The sequence below is a fragment of the Trichosurus vulpecula genome, chromosome 7 (assembly GCF_011100635.1).
Source record: "Trichosurus vulpecula isolate mTriVul1 chromosome 7, mTriVul1.pri, whole genome shotgun sequence".
Lineage (NCBI taxonomy): Eukaryota > Metazoa > Chordata > Mammalia > Diprotodontia > Phalangeridae > Trichosurus > Trichosurus vulpecula.
The window spans coordinates 268,335,649-268,351,601 of NC_050579.1; the positions used below are offsets into that span (position 1 = coordinate 268,335,649).

General features: G+C 38.7%; 1 protein-coding gene across 1 annotated transcript in view; it reads left to right on the forward strand.

Moving 5' to 3' along the window:
- The window catches only part of LOC118857996 (antigen WC1.1-like), a 66,074-nt gene that overhangs the window by 13,153 nt on the left and 36,968 nt on the right, over positions 1-15,953 (forward strand). The window lies entirely within an intron of this gene.

The window sequence follows — 15,953 nt, forward strand, 5'->3', positions numbered from 1 at the left end:
TGTCAGATACATGGATAAGGGAAGAATTTGGGATCAAAGAAGATACAGAGAGGATTTACAAAATACAAAATGGATAATTTGGATTATATAAAATTTGAAAGTTCTTGCACAAACAAAACCAATGCAACCAAAAATTAAAATGAAAGCAGAAAACTGTAAAAACTTCTTTTTGCAATGTGTATCTCTAATAAAGTCCTTATTTCTCCAACACATAGAGAACTGAGTCAAATTTATAAAAATACAAGTCATTCCCCAATTTATAAATGGTCAAAGTATATGAACAGGAAGTTTTCAGACAAATCAAAGGTAGAGTCACAGGAAAAAAATGATCTAAATCACTATTGATCAGAGAAATGCAAATGAAAAACTCTCTGAGGTACCTTGTCACACCTATCAGAGTGGCTAATACAGCAGAAAAGGAAAATGTTGGATGTTCAGGGGATGTGGGAAAACTGGGAAACTACTGATCCACCCAATCTAGAGAATATTTTGGAATTATGCCCAAAGGACTATAAAAGTGTGCATACCCTTTGATCCAGCAATACCACTACTGGGTCTATGTCTCACAGAAGTCCAGAAAAGGGAAAAAGCCCTATTTTTATAAAAATAATTATAGCAGCTGTTTTTGTGGTGACTAAGACTTGGAAATTGAAGGGATGCTCATCAATTGGGGAATGGCTAAAAAGCTGTGGTATATGATTGCAATGGAATATTATTGTGCTAAAAGAAATGACAAGCAGGATCATTTCAGAAAAACCTGGATGACTGACAGAAATTTATGCATAGTGAAGTGAACAGAACCAGGAGAACACTGTATGCAGTAACAGCAATATTGTTCGATGAAGAGCGTGAACGACGGAAGTATTCTCACCAATACAATGATCCAAGACAATCCCAAAGACTAATGGTGAAGCATACTGTCTTCCTCCAGAGAAAGAATTGATATTGCTTGAATACAGACTGAAGCAGGCTATATTTCACTTTCTTTCTCTAATTTGTTTTTTCTCTTATTTGAATCTTCATGTAGAAAATGACTAATACAGAAATGTTTTACATAATTGCCCATGTGTAACCTATATCTGCTTGCTGTTTCAGAGAGGAGAGAGAGAGAGGGAGTGGGGGTAGAATTTGGACCTCAAAACTTAAAATAAAAATGGCAAAGAAAAAATGTGATTTGTTGTGCAGATATGAAGAAATTCCACCTAACTTCTGATCATTATCTCATTATTGTTGGTTAAGGCAGAGGAGGATCCCAAGCTTCATATCCAAGGCTTGATCCCTTTCCCACCAAATAGAGTTCCACCATCAATACACATAACAGACAGCAAAGAAACACATTTATCCAAATCAGTAGCAAAACAGAAGTTAGAGAATGCAAACACAGGAGAATGCAGAGTGTTTATACAGTGAAAGAGTTTTCCAAACGAGAGAGAAATTAACTCAGCTCAACCAAGAAAGTAACTCAGCTATGAGTTCCAGATCTCACCGATGGGGAAATCCCTGAAGATTCTACTGTAGCATGTTGAGGACTGTGATGCGGTGGAGCCATACAGCTCTTCACATATCTTTCCAGAGTCTTTTACTTCAGTAACCAGATGTGTGATTAACCTCTTCCATCTTGTCCATTGAAGCTGGAAACCAAAAATGCCCAAAGTGAGCTGAAGCTAGAAGAGTCTCAAAGAGACTATAGAAGGCTAAACCTTTGCTGTTCACCCCAATCTGTCTTGTCTCTCATGTAGGTGAGGGCTTTCATCTCCACCACTAAGGAAGGAGTCCCAAACTTTGGGACAGGGGTTACAAATAAATAACTAAATTGAGATTCAGAAATATTGCCCAAAGTCACACATCTAGTATACAGCAAATCCTACATTTGCCACTGCTCTCTCCACTACATTATACTGTTGAATGAATGAATGAATGGTCATTGATTCATCACTTTACATGTACCAGACATTTACAAGTCACAGGGGATACAAATGCAAAAAATAAAAGAGTTTCATTTCTACTAAGAAAAGAGCACACACAGGGAGCCAAGATGGCGGCTGGAAAGCAGGGACATGCCTAAAGCTCTCTGCCAGGACCATCCAAATACCTATAAAAATGTCTCTGAACAAATTCTAGAACTGCAGAACCCATGAAATAGCAGAGGGAAGCAGGGCTCCAGTCCAGGACAGCCTGGATAGTCACTGGGTAAGGTCTATCACACTGTGCTGGGAGCAGAGTGGAGCAGTGCCCAGCATGGGCCATCACCAGACCAACCAGACCAGGAGCCTGGTGCAACTGGCCCTAGCACCCTAAATCAGTGAGCTGTTGCAGTTAACAGATTTCTCAACCCACAAACAGCAAAGGCAACAGAGTAGGTTAGTGGGAAAAAACTGTGGGGACAGAGTGAAAGGAGTTCGTTGTTAGCCACCACCCCATGAGTGGTGGAGGAGGTCCAGCTCCAAGGCTTCTTACGGAGCTACAACTTCAATTGCTTCTGGCCCCAGGCCCACCTGGTGGGAGGAATTAAGTGGCTGATAAGAGCAGAAGTGCAGAGCCTGCTTAGTTCTGAGTCCTGGTCTGGGTTGGCATTTCTTGGGGGAGGAAGAGCTCTGGTGTGGCAGAACTTGCTGTGTAGAAAAAGCTCTGAAAACAGCAGCGCAGCCCCTCAAGATTGGGACAAAGTACTCTCTACTCTACAAGCAGTCACACCCCAACAAAAAACTCAAGGGTCAAGTAGTTGGCTGGGAACATGGCCAGGCAGTGAAAACACACTCAGATTCAGACTCAGACTTTGGAATCTTTCTTTGGTGACAAAGAAGACCAAAACATACAGTCAGAAGAAGTCAACAAAGTCAAAGAGCCTACATCAAAAGCCTCCAAGAAAAATATTAACTGTTCTTAGGCCATGGAAGAGCTCAAAAAGGATTTTGGAAAAGTAGGTTAGAGAAGGAGAGGAGCCTTTGTGAAGAGAAATTAGATAGATGTGGGAAAACCGTGAAAAACAAGTCAATGACTTGCTAAAGGAGAACCAAAAAATGCCAAAGAAAATAACACCTTAAAAAATAGACTAACTCAAATGTCAGAAGAGTTCCAAAAAGCCAATGAGGAGAAGAATGCCTTGAAAGGCAGAATTAGCCAAATGGAAAAGGAGGTCCGAAAGACCACTGAAGAAAATAGTACCTTAAAAATTAGATGGGATCAAGTGGAAGATAGTGACTTGATGAGAAATCAAGATATTATAAAACAGAACCAAAGGAAAGAAAAAAATGGAAGACAGTGTGAAATATCTCATTGGAAAAATAACTGACCTGGAAAATAGATGCAGGAGAGAGAATTTTAAAAATGGTTGGACTACCTGAAAGCCATGATAAAAAAAGAGCCAAGATATCATCTTTCAAGAAATTATCAAGGAGAACTGCCCTGATATTCTAGAGCCAGTGGGGAAAATAGAAAGTGAAAGAATCCACTGATCGCCTGCTGAAAAAGACCCCAAAAAGAAAATGCCTTGGAATGCTGTTGCCAAATTCCAGAGCTCCCAGATCAAGGAGAAAATACTGCAAGCAGCCAGAAAAAAACAATTTGAATATTGTGGAAACACAATCAGGATAAAACAAGATGTAGCAGCTTCTACATTAAGGGATTGAAGGGCTTGGAATATGATATTCCGGAGGTCAATGGAACTAGGATTAAAACCAAGAATCGCCTACCCAGCAAAACTGAGTATCATGCTTTGAGGCAAAATATGGATTTTCTATAAAATAGAAGACTTTCAACCTTTCTCAGTTAAAAGACCAGAGCTGAATAGAAAATTTGACTTTCAAATACAAGAATTAAGAGAAGCTTGAAAAGGTAATCAAGAAAGAGAAATCATAAGGGATTAACTAAAGTTGAATTGTTTTGTTTACATGGAAAGATGATGTGTATAATTCATGCAACCTCAGTATCAGGGTATATAGGGTATAGGGAGTATACATACATACATACATACATACATACATATATACATACATATGTATATATAGACAGGGGGCACAGGGTGAGTTGCATATGAAGGGATCATATCTAAGAAAAATAAAATCAAATTAAGGAATGAGAGAGGACTATATTAAGAGAGGGATAAAGGGAGAGATAGAATGGGGTAAATTATCTCACATAAAAGTGGCAAGAGAAAGCAGTTTTTTGGAAGGGCAGAGGGGGCAGGTGAGGGGGAAGGAGTGAATTTTGCTCTCATCAGATTTGACCTGAGAGGGGAATAACATACACACTCCATTGGGTATCTTACCCCACAGGAAAGAAGGAGGAATGAGATAAAAAAGCAGGGACAATTGAAGGGATGGCAGATAGCGGGAGGAGGTGATCAAAAGTAAACACTTTTGAAAAGGAACAGGGTCAAGGGAGAAAAATGAAGAAATGGGGATAGGATAGGAAGGAGCAAAATATAGTTAGTCTTTCAAAACATGAGTATTGTGGGAGGGTTTTGCATAATGATACACATGCGGCCTATGTTGAATTGATTGCCTTCTTAGGCATCATTGCTGGGGAGGAAAGAGGGGAGAGAATTCGGAACTCAAAGTTTTAAAAACAGATGTTCAAAAAAAATTTTACATGCAACTAGGAAATAAGATATACAGGCAATGGGGCATAGAAATCTATCTTGCCCTACAAGAAAGTAAGGGGAAAGGGGATGGTGGGGAGTGGGCTGACAGAAGGGAAGGCTGACTGGGAAATGGGGCAATCAGAATATATGCCATCTTGGAGTGGGGAGGGGAGGGTAGAGATGGGGAGAAAATGTGTAATTCAGGCTCTTGTGGAAATCAATGCTGAAAACTAAAAATATTAAATAAATTAATAATAATAATAAAAAAGAAAAGAGCACACATGTATAGGAGTGGTGACCAAGGAGAAGTATTTTGGTGGAAGAAGTCACTAGGATGGTGAGTAGAATCACAACCGTTGGATCCAAAAGAGGAGTCTAGACAAGGTGATAGAAAATTTTGAAATGAGAGAAAGTTTCATGGAAGAGACACCTGAGGTGGGTCTAGAAGGAAGAGCAGGAATTCAAGAAACAGAAATGTGAGGGAGGAAGTTCCAGGCCTAGAGAATAATCTGTACTAGTGCCCATAACAAATTAAGAGGGTAGAATATGATGTGCAATAGCTAATCACCTTTTACACACACACACACACACACACACACACATACACACACACATACACATATGCAAACATACTTACCAGTAAATCACTTTATTAGATAAGACATCAACTCTCTATTTCTGCACTCCCCAGCCTTATTATGGGCTTGTTTCTACCTTCCCACCATTACACAAGGACCCAAGGTAGTTATCTCCTGGATAATGTTGCCCAAAGCCTCATAGAAAGATTTTTTTTCTTAATTCTATTCTGAAGTTAAACCTTTGGAAAGGAAAAACAGCACAAAGTCTTAGGATTTGTGTAATGTAGCAAGTCACACAGGGCTCAATAGGACCCAATCCAGGGCCAGTGATGTCCATCATAGGCCTTGCTTGGATTTAGCATTTAATACGTAGACAGTCCTTGAATCCAATGCACTGTTTGTCTAGGTTCCTTTTGTCTGCATCCCTCAAAATTCTACATTCTTCACTCCTAGTACTCCTGGTCCTAAATGAGGTTATTGATTTTCTCCAATCCCAAAATCATATCTTTTTCTTGGTCCCAATTTTGTATTGAAGTTAACTTTTTTTTTCCTTTTAAAAATGATGCCTTGGGTTGTATCTAATGAGAAGTGGTCCACTTAATAAGATCAAATAAAACCGATTGTATCGAAGATGCCCCTTGATCTGACCCATGTAGTGCACTGGGTGACTGACCACATCACTGACTGTGACTGGATTCTGATTTTGCTGATTGTGAAACTGAGATGGACCCCACAAAATAGGTAGAATCATACAGATGTAGCTTTTTAACCCTCTTCTGAGATGCACGTATCCTTCCAATCCTCAGAGACAGAATTTTCATCAGAAAGACCACTTCTCTCATATAAGGAGATATGTAGAGGTAAGAATTTAATTCGTTTTTGAATTTCAGGCTGTGGCAGATCAAATCTCTGATACTGTCTGAAATGGTAAAAGGAGTTTCTATTGGCTCCCAGCACAGGTGGTGTGGTCAGGAGCTGAATCTTTATACTCCTCTCCTAATGCTGTACCTCCCTCATTCAGTGCTCTGGGGTCTCTCAAGAGGAGTTGGTGCTTTCAAGACAGCTCTAGGACTGGGGATGTCAGGATGGCCTTAGAGAGACTTCCTACTGCCCAGACTCTAGTTCTCCTTTTCTTCAATTTGCTAGTGACCAACTCTGGTAAGATTTCACTTTCCTTCTTCCACAGGGTCTGCACTATTAAGAGTTGGACTAAGTTCGACCGGGTTGCTGGGCTTGGGGAAAAATAATCAGTCAGAAAGTCATAATACGATATTTACCATCTGTTTTGGGGAATACAAGGGAATTACAATTTGAGGGATTATAATTAGGTTTGGAGGGAGGTTATTCATTAGATAATCATATAAACCCAGAATTAGATATTATAGTCCCCTACTGTGTCGGGAATGGTCTGAGATTTCATGTGACTTTTAATATGGCAGATTGTCAAGGAATTAATGGAAGACCCGTTACTGCATACTTTATGCCTCATTATCATCCTTCCTTTGGGCAGCTCTGGGGTATCATCTCAGTGCCTCTCCATCCTTCTAAATGACTGAAGGAAATTTCTTATCATTGCCATGTGTATGAGTATATGGAAAGAAAGGCTCACACATGAAGCAAGCAGAGAATTGCCCTGACCCATTAGCCAAAAGAGTCTTCGTTGAGTTTGTGCTGGCTTGGCCTGGGCTGAGTAGCTGGGAGAGATCATTGTTAGTTTGTGAAATGACCTGCAGGTTATGTATGGCCTCTGTGACCAGTAGCGGAGAAATACTGGTATCAGCTACTACAAGATCTAAATAACTCTGTATATGTTGTCTATGTCTGAGCCCCAAACTTGGGTTTTACTTTTAAGACTTATACCAATCACTTTCAGCATCCAGGAGGGCTTGGACCCCTCCTTTAACTGGAGTGTTTTGCAAATATTTTGCTCCAAAGGTAGTTTTGAACTCCTCTCTGTGGAATGAGTCCTCCCAGCATCTATGGGAGTGGTCAGTCCCATCACAATTTTATAGATGATGAATTTGAGAGTGAGTAATGTCACCTGATGACTCCCCGGAATCACTGAAATGGACAGAGAGGAGTGGAGCTGGGATCTGGCCAGAGGTTCAAGAGTCCCTAAACTCCTCTAATTGGCCTCTAATTTTGTACTCCCAAAGCGACTCATTATAAGCTTCCTGTGAGTGCTTAGAATTTCACAGCCTTTTTTGCATACCCAGCATTGTCAAGCCCTGCTCGTAGTAGGTGCTCAATAAGGATGAATTCACTCCTTCGCAAGGGAAAAAACTGAGCAACTTACAAGCCCCTATTCCTTCCATAAAATAAACTCTTAGATATAGTGGAAACTAGCCTGGTTGTAGTCAGGAAACCTTGGTTCTGCCACTAGCAATGTGAATTTCAGAAAGTTAATTTCCACTTTCAACCTCACTATTTTCTCCTGTCAAAAAGAGGGACTTGGAGGAATTTTCTCTAAGAAGTTTTCTTGCTCTGAAGTGTGAAATATTTCATGGCCCTCTCCCACCCTTTGTCTTGCCTCCCTACTGCTTCATCCCCTTCTCACTGAGAGGAAGGATACACATACCTTTTAGCTTTGGGATGTACAAAGCAGGCATTAGATGTATTCAGAAGGCAAGACAAGGTTGGATTCCCAAGAAAAATCTTTTTTGATTAAAACATCTGTTAAGCACCTGCTATGTGCCATGGAAATGCTGAAGATACAGAGATACTAGGGGTGGAAGGGAAACACGCATGCTTACAAGTAAAGGCAAAATGTATACAGGGTATCCTGACAGTCACTGTTTTCAGAGGGAGAAGAGTCCTAAGAATTGTCATGATTAGGAAATCAGGAGGTTTAGATGACATAATTTGAGGTAAGATGTGAAGGGATCTGGGAATTCCAAGAGCCATTAGTAGATAAGGAGACCATTCCCAGTACGAGGGACAAACTGCAAAAGGAAGGTGATGGGAGATAGAATATTGTGTATGGGAAACAGAAAATAATCTAGTGTGACTACAGCACAGAGTAAACGAGGAAGAATAATCTGAAATAATTCTAGAAAGATAAATTGGAACTAGATTGGACAGATTGCAACTAGAAAGGTCTTCAAATGTTAAACAAAGGTGTATGTATTTTACTCTAGAGGTAAAAAAGGGGGAGCCAATTGAGATTTTTGAGCAGGGTAGTGTCAAGGTCAGCGTGTCAGTGATTTAGAAGATGGGCTAAAAGGGAAAGACTGGAGACACAGAGACCAATTTGGAAGTTATTGTAATAAGATGTCTTATTGCAAGAGTAACAATAGCCTGGATTTTGATATGTTTGATTAATATGAAAAGTTTAGTTGATAAAGCACTTTCCTATGGTCCATTGTCCATCTAGTTTCTGATGGTCCAAATGACACCTTTCAAAGAAGGTTTCCAGGGAAGCTGATCCAATGGTGGCTACAATCCTTTTGAAGGCTCCCTAATATATGTGACTCCACTGTGTTTCATCTCACTTTCATCTTTACTTTGTAATCTGACTTCCAGCTTCATCATTCAACTGATAGAGCTCTCTTCAAAGCAATAACTATCTCTTCATTGCCAAATGTAATGAATTTTTCTCATTTCTTGTACTTTACAATTTCTCTGTAGCCATTGACACTGGCAGTCACCATCTTCACCCTGATATTCTCTTCCCTCTAGGATTTCATGACACTGCTGTTTCCTGGTTCTCCTCTTACCTATCTGACATCTCCTCAATCTCCTCAGGTTCCCCACCACCACCAATAATATTGATGTTCACCAAGTGTATTTGTGGACTTTCTTCTCTTCACTGTCTATACTATCTCACTTGATGATCTCATCAGCTCCACTGGGTTAAATTACCCTGTCTATGCAGATGATTCTCAGATCTTTCCATTCAAGCTTACCCTATGTCCTGACCTCCAGTCTCACATCTACAACTCCTTATTGGACCTCTTCAATTTAATATGTCTAAAATTGAACTTGGTAGTTCTCCCTAAACCTTCCAATCTTTGTAATTTGCCTATTAACGTGGAGGCCATCACCATCCCCTACAGTCCCCTAGTGTCAACCTCAATTCTTTTCTCTCTTTTGCCCCATCATATGCAATCAGCTTCCACGTCCTTTTTCTTTGTCTTTTTTTAAAAAGTTATTTAATATATTTAGTTTTCAGCATTGATTTTTCCAAAAGTTTGAATTACCAATTTTTTCCCCATTTCTACCCTTCCCCCACTCCAAGATGGCATATATTCTGGTTGCCCTGCTCTCCAGTCAGCCCTCCCATCTGTCACCCCACTCCCCTCCCATCACGCTTTCCCTTCTTCTCTTGTAGGGCAAGATAAATTTCTATGCCCCATTGCCTGGGTATCTTATTTCCTACTTGCATGCAAAAACTTTTTTTGTTGTTGTTGTTTTTGAATGTTCGTTTTTAAAACTTTGAGTTCCAAATTCTCTCCACTCTTCCCTTCCCACCCACCCTCCCTCCCTAAGAAGGCAAGCAATTCAACATAGGCCACATGTGTATCATTATGTAAAACCCTTCCACAATACTCATGTTGTGAAAGATTGACTATGTTTTGCTCCTTCCTAAATTATCTCCCTTATTGAATTTTCTCCCTTGACCCTGTCCCTTTTTGAAAATGTTTGTTTTTGATTATCCCCTCCCCCTGTCTGCCCTCCCTTCTATCATCCCCCCTTTTTATCTTCTTTCTCCTTCTTTCCTGTGGGGTAAGATACCCAATTGAGTGTGTATGGTATTCCCTCCTCAGGTCAAATGCAAAGAGAGCAAGATTTACTCATTCCCCCTCACCTGCCCCCTCTTCCCTTCCTACAGAACCACTTTTTCTTGCCACTTTTATGGGAGATAATTTACCCCATTCTATCTCTCCCTTTCTCCCTCTCTCAATATATTCTTGTCTTATCCCTTAAATTGATTTTTTTAGATATGATCCCTTCATATTCAACTCACCCTGTGCCCTTTGTGTGCATATATATATATATATACATATATACACATATATATCTACATGTATACGTACATAGACACACACATATGTATATATATATGCATACACACACACACACATATATATGCATATTCCTTTCAGCTACTATGATATTGAGGTCTCATGAATCATACACATTATCTTTCTATGTAGGAATGTAAACCAGACAGTTCAACTTTAGTAAGTCCCTTATGATTTCTCTTTCTTGTGTACCATTTCATGCTTCTCTTGATTCTTGTGTTTGAAAGTCAAATTTTCTATTCAGCTCTGGTCTTTTCACTGAGAAAGCTTGAAAGTCCTCTATTTTATTGAAAATCCATATTTTGCCTTGGAGCATGATACTCAGTTTTGCTGGGTAGGCGATTCTTGGTTTTAATCCTAGCTCCATTGACCTCCGGAATATCATATTCCAAGCCCTTTGGTCCCTTCATGTGGAAGCTGCCAGATCCTGTGTTATCCTGATTGTTTTTCCACAATATTCAAATTGTTTCTTTCTGGCTGCTTGCAGTATTTTCTCCTTGACCTGGGAGCTCTGGAATTTGGCGACAATGTTCCTAGGAGTTATCTTTTTGGGATCTATTTGAGGAGGCGATCTGTGGATTCTTTCAATTTCTATTTTACCTTCTGGTACTAGAATATCAGGGCAATTCTCCTTGATAATTTCTTGAAAGATGGTATCTAGGCTCTTTTTTTGATCATGGCTTTCAGGTAGTCCAATAATTTTTAAATTATCTCTCCTGGATCTATTTTCTAGGTCAGTGGTTTTTCCAATGAGATATTTGACATTGTCTTCCATTTTTTTCATTCCTTTGGTTCTGTTTTATAATATCTTGATTTCTCATCAACTCACTAGCTTCCACTTGCTCCATTCTCATTTTTAGGTGGTATTTTCTTCAGTGGACTTTTGGACCTCCTTTTCCATTTGGCTAATTCTGCCTTTCAAGGCATTCTTCTCCTCATTGGCTTTTTGGAGCTCTTTTGCCATTTGAATTAGTGTATTTTTTAAAGTGTTGTTTTCTTCAATATTTTTTTCAGTATTTTTTTGGGTCTCCTTTAGCAAGTCATTGACTTGTTTTTCATATTTTTCTTGCATCATTCTCATTTCTCATCCCAATTTTTCCTCTACTTCTCTAACTTGCTTTTCCAAATCCTTTTTGAGCTCTTCCATGGCCTGGGACCAGTTCATGTTTTTCTTGGAGGCTTTTGGTGTAGGCTCTTGGATTTTGTTGATTTCTTCAGGCTGTATGTTTTGGTCTTCTTTGTCACCAAAGAAGGATTCTAGAGTCTGAGACTGAATCTGGGTGTGTTTTTGCTGTCTAGCCATGTTCCCAGCCAACTTACTTGACCCTTGAGTTTTTCGTCGGGGTATGACTGCTTGTAGAGCAAAGAGTACTTTGTTCTAAGCTTGAGGGGATGCACTGTTGATTTCAGAACTATTTCTATACAACCAGCTCTGCCACACCAGCACTCCTCCTTCCTCAAGAACTGCCAACCCAGACCTGATGCAAATCTTCAGCAGGTTCTGCACTCCTGCTCTGATCCGCCACTTAATTCCTCCCACCACATAGGCCTGGGGCTGGAAGTAACTGCAGTTGTATTTCTGTAGCTGCACCACCCCTGCTGCCCCTTGGGAAGTGGCTGAACTGCGAACTCTGTCCCCCGCAGCTTTTCCCACTAACCTTCTGTGTTGTCTTTGGTGTTTGTGGGTTGAGAAGTCTGGTAACTGCCGCAGCTCACTGATTCAGTGTGCTAGGGCCTGTCCTGCCTGGCTCCTGGTGTGGTTGTTCCTGCTGCCTCCCACGCTGAGCTCTGCTCCCCTCCACTCCATGCGGGATAGACCTCATCCAGCGACAATCCAGGCTGTCCTGGGCTGGATCCCTGCTTCCCTCTGCTATTTTGTGGGTTCTGCAGTTCTAGAATTTGTTCAGAGCCATTTTTCATAGGTTTTTGGAGGGAAGTGGTGGGGAGCTCACGCAAGTGCCTGCTTTCCAGCTGCCATCTTGGCTCCTTCCAGGTCCTTTTGATTCTACTTCTGTAACAATTTTCATCCATGTCCCCTTCTTCTTTCTGACACTGCTACCACTGTGTTGCAGGCCCATGTTACTTTATGTCTGGACAATTGCAAGAGCCTTTTGGTTGGTCACTGTCTCAATTCTCTATTCCAGTCCATCCTCCACTCAGCTCTTACATTTATCTTCCTAAAGCCAAGTCTGATCATGTTACCTCCCCACACCCAAACAATAACTTCAGTGGCTCCCTATTACTACTAGATTCAAGTATCAAACTCCCTATGATTCAAAATTCTTCACATCCCTGCCCCCTCCTACCTTTTCCTCCACATACTTTTTAATCCAGTGACATTCATCTCTTCCATTCTTTCTGGAAGACATTCTATCTTCTGACTGTGCATTTTCACTGGTTCTCCCTATGCTTCTAATTCTCTCGCTCTTCATCTTTATCTTTTGCATATTCTGGATTCACTGAAGTCCCAACTAGAGTCCTATTGTCTACACAGAAACCTCTTATTATCTGTCACCTTAATGATAGTGTTGTCCCTCTGGTGATTATCTTTAATTTGTCTCTTTTAATTAATATTTTATTTTTCCCAATTACATTTAAAATTTTTTAAGCTCTCATTTTTTGTAATTTTGATTTCCAAATACTCTCCTATATTCTCTTTCCTCCCCCATCTTTGAGAAGGCAAGCTGTTTGCTAAAGGTTATACATATGCAAAACCTATTTCTGTTTCAGTCATTGCTGTGAAAGAAAACACAGAAAAACACCCAGAAAAATCAAGAACATAAAATAATAGCATGCTTTGATATGCATTCAGATTCCATCCATTCTCTCCGTGGAGGTGGATTAAATTTTTCATCATATGTACTTCAGAATTATCCAAGATCTTTGTATTGCTGGGAATAGATAAGTCATTCACAGTTGACTGTCATACAATATTATTGTTACTATGTATGACATTCTCCTGGTTCTGCTCACTTTACTTTGCACCAGTTCATTTATGTCTTTCCAAGTTTTTTTCTGAAAGCATCCTGCTCATCATTTGTAACAGCATAATACTATTTGCTAACCATCATCCACCACTACTTGTTCAGCCATTCCTCAATTGATGGGCATTTCTTCAATTTCCAGTTCTTGCCACAACAAGAGCTGTTGTAAGTAATTTTGTACAAACAGGTCCCTTTTCTTTTTTCTTTGATTTCTTTTAGATACAGATCTATTAGTGATTGCTGAGTCGAATGATATAGTCAATTTTATAACCCTTTGGGCATAGCTCCAAATTGCTCTTCAGAATCATTTGATCAGTACACAACTCCACTAACAGGGCATTGGTGTCCCAGTTTTCCCTCATCCCCTTCAATGTCTATCATTTTCCTTTTCTGTCGTATTAGCCAATCTGATAGGTGTGAGGTGGTACTTCATAGTTGTTTTAATTTAATTTTTTTTATCAATAGTGATTTAGAGCACTTCTTCATATGACTATGGATAGCTTTGACTTTTTTCATCTGAAAACTGCCTGTTCATATGCTTTGACCATTTATCAATTGGGGAATGATTTTATTCTTAAAATTTGATTCAGTCCTCTATGTATTTGAGCAAGTCTATCAGAGAATCTTGCTATCATTTTTTTCCTTTTTTTCTGTCTTCCTTTTAATCTTGGCTTCATTGGATTTGTTTGTGTAAAAACTTTTAAAATTTAATGTAATCAAAATGATTCATTATAAATTCTTCCCTTCGCCACTGATCTGATAGGTAATCTATTCTATGCTCCCCTTATTTGCTTATAGTATCAACTTTTAAGTCTAAATAATATATTCCTTTTGACCTTTTCTTGATGTATAGTGTCAGGTGGTAGTCTATACCTATTTTCTGCCAAATTGCTTTTCAGTTTTCCCAGCAGTTTTGGTCAAATAGTGAGTTCTTGTTTCAAAATTGTGGATCTTAGTGTTTAACAAATAGAACATTACTATGGTCAACTACTACTATGTATTGTGTATTTAATTTATTCCACTGATCCACCACTTTATTTATTAGCCAGTACCAGATTGTTTTAATGGTTACTACTTTGTGATACATTTTGAGATCTGGTATGGCTAGGCCACCTTCATTCACCTTTTTCAAACATTAATTCCTTTGATATTATTGACCTTTTTTTCTTCTAGATGAATTTTATCACTTTTTCTAGCTTTAAAAATATTTTTGGTAGTTTGATTTGTATGGTATTGAACAAGTAAATTAGTTGAGACAGAATTGGCATTTTATTACATTGGCTCATCCTATCCATGAGCAATTAATACTTTTCTGATTGTTTAATTCTGACTTTCTTCATGTGGAATGTATTTTGTAATTTTGTTCGTATAGTTCTTGGGTTTATCTTGGCAAGTAGACTCCCAAGTATTTAATATTGTCTGCAGTTATTTAAAATGGAATTTCTCTTTCTATCCTTTCCTGCTGGACTTTGTTGGTAATATATATAAATACTGATGATTTATGTGGGTTTATTTTTTATCCTGCAATTTTGCTAAAGTTGTTAATTATTTAACTAGCATTTTTTGGTTGATTTACCAGGATTCTCCAAGTATATCTTCTTGCCCTCTGCAAAGAGTGTTAGTTGTGTGTCCTCATTGCCTCTTCCAAATTCATCAATTTCTATTTCTTTGCTTATTGCTATAGCTAGTATTTCTAGTATAATGTTGAATATTATTGTGCTCAAAGTGGGCATTCTTGTTTCATTCCTGATCTCACTGAAAAGGCTTTTAACTTATCCCCATTACAGATAATACTTGCTGTTGGTTTTAGATAAATACTATTTAACACTTTAAGGAAAGCTCTATTTATTCCTATGCTTCCTAGAATTTCTAATATGAATGAGTGTTGTATTTTGTCAAAATCTTTTTCTGCACCTATTGAGATAATCACATGATTTGTATTTGTTTTGTTATTTACATAGTTAATTATAGTTATTTTTCCCTAATATTGAACCAGCCTTGCATTCTTGGTATAAATCCCCCATGCTCATAGTATATGAATAACTTTATGATATATTGCTGTAATTTCCTTGATAATATTTTATTTAAAATTTTTTCATCAATATTCATTAGGGAAATTGATCTATAATTTTCTTTCTCTCGTTTCATTCTTCCTGGTTTATTTATCAGTGCCATACTTGTGTCATGAAAGGGATTTGGTAGGATTTCTTTTTTGCCTGTTTTTCCAAATAGTTAATACAGCACTGGAATTAATTGTTGTTTGGTATAATTCACTTGTGAACCCATCTCGTCTCTGGAAATTTAAAAAAAAAATTAATCATTTATTTGGTATTTTATTTTTCCCCAGTTACATGTAAAAATAATTTTAACATTCATTTTTAAAACTTTCAGTTCCAAATTCTCACCCTTCCTCCTTTCCCACCCCCACTGCATTGAGAAGGCAAACAATTCCATATAGGTTATACATGTGTAGTCATGCAAACCATATTCATAATAGTCATGTTGAGGTCATGTTGTAAAAAAAATAGACAAAACTCAAGAAAAATACAGAAAGTTAAAAAAAAGCATGCATCAATCTGCACTCAGACACCAATAGTTCTGTCTCTGGTGATGGATAGCATTTTTCATCATAAGTACTTTAGAATCCTCTTGGATCATTGTATTGCTAAGAACAGGTAAGTCTTACCTGGCTCATCATCTTACAACATTACTCTGAGTTTGTACGCAGTACATTTCATTTTTCATCAGCTCATGAAAGTCTTCCCATGTCTTCTGAGAGCATCCC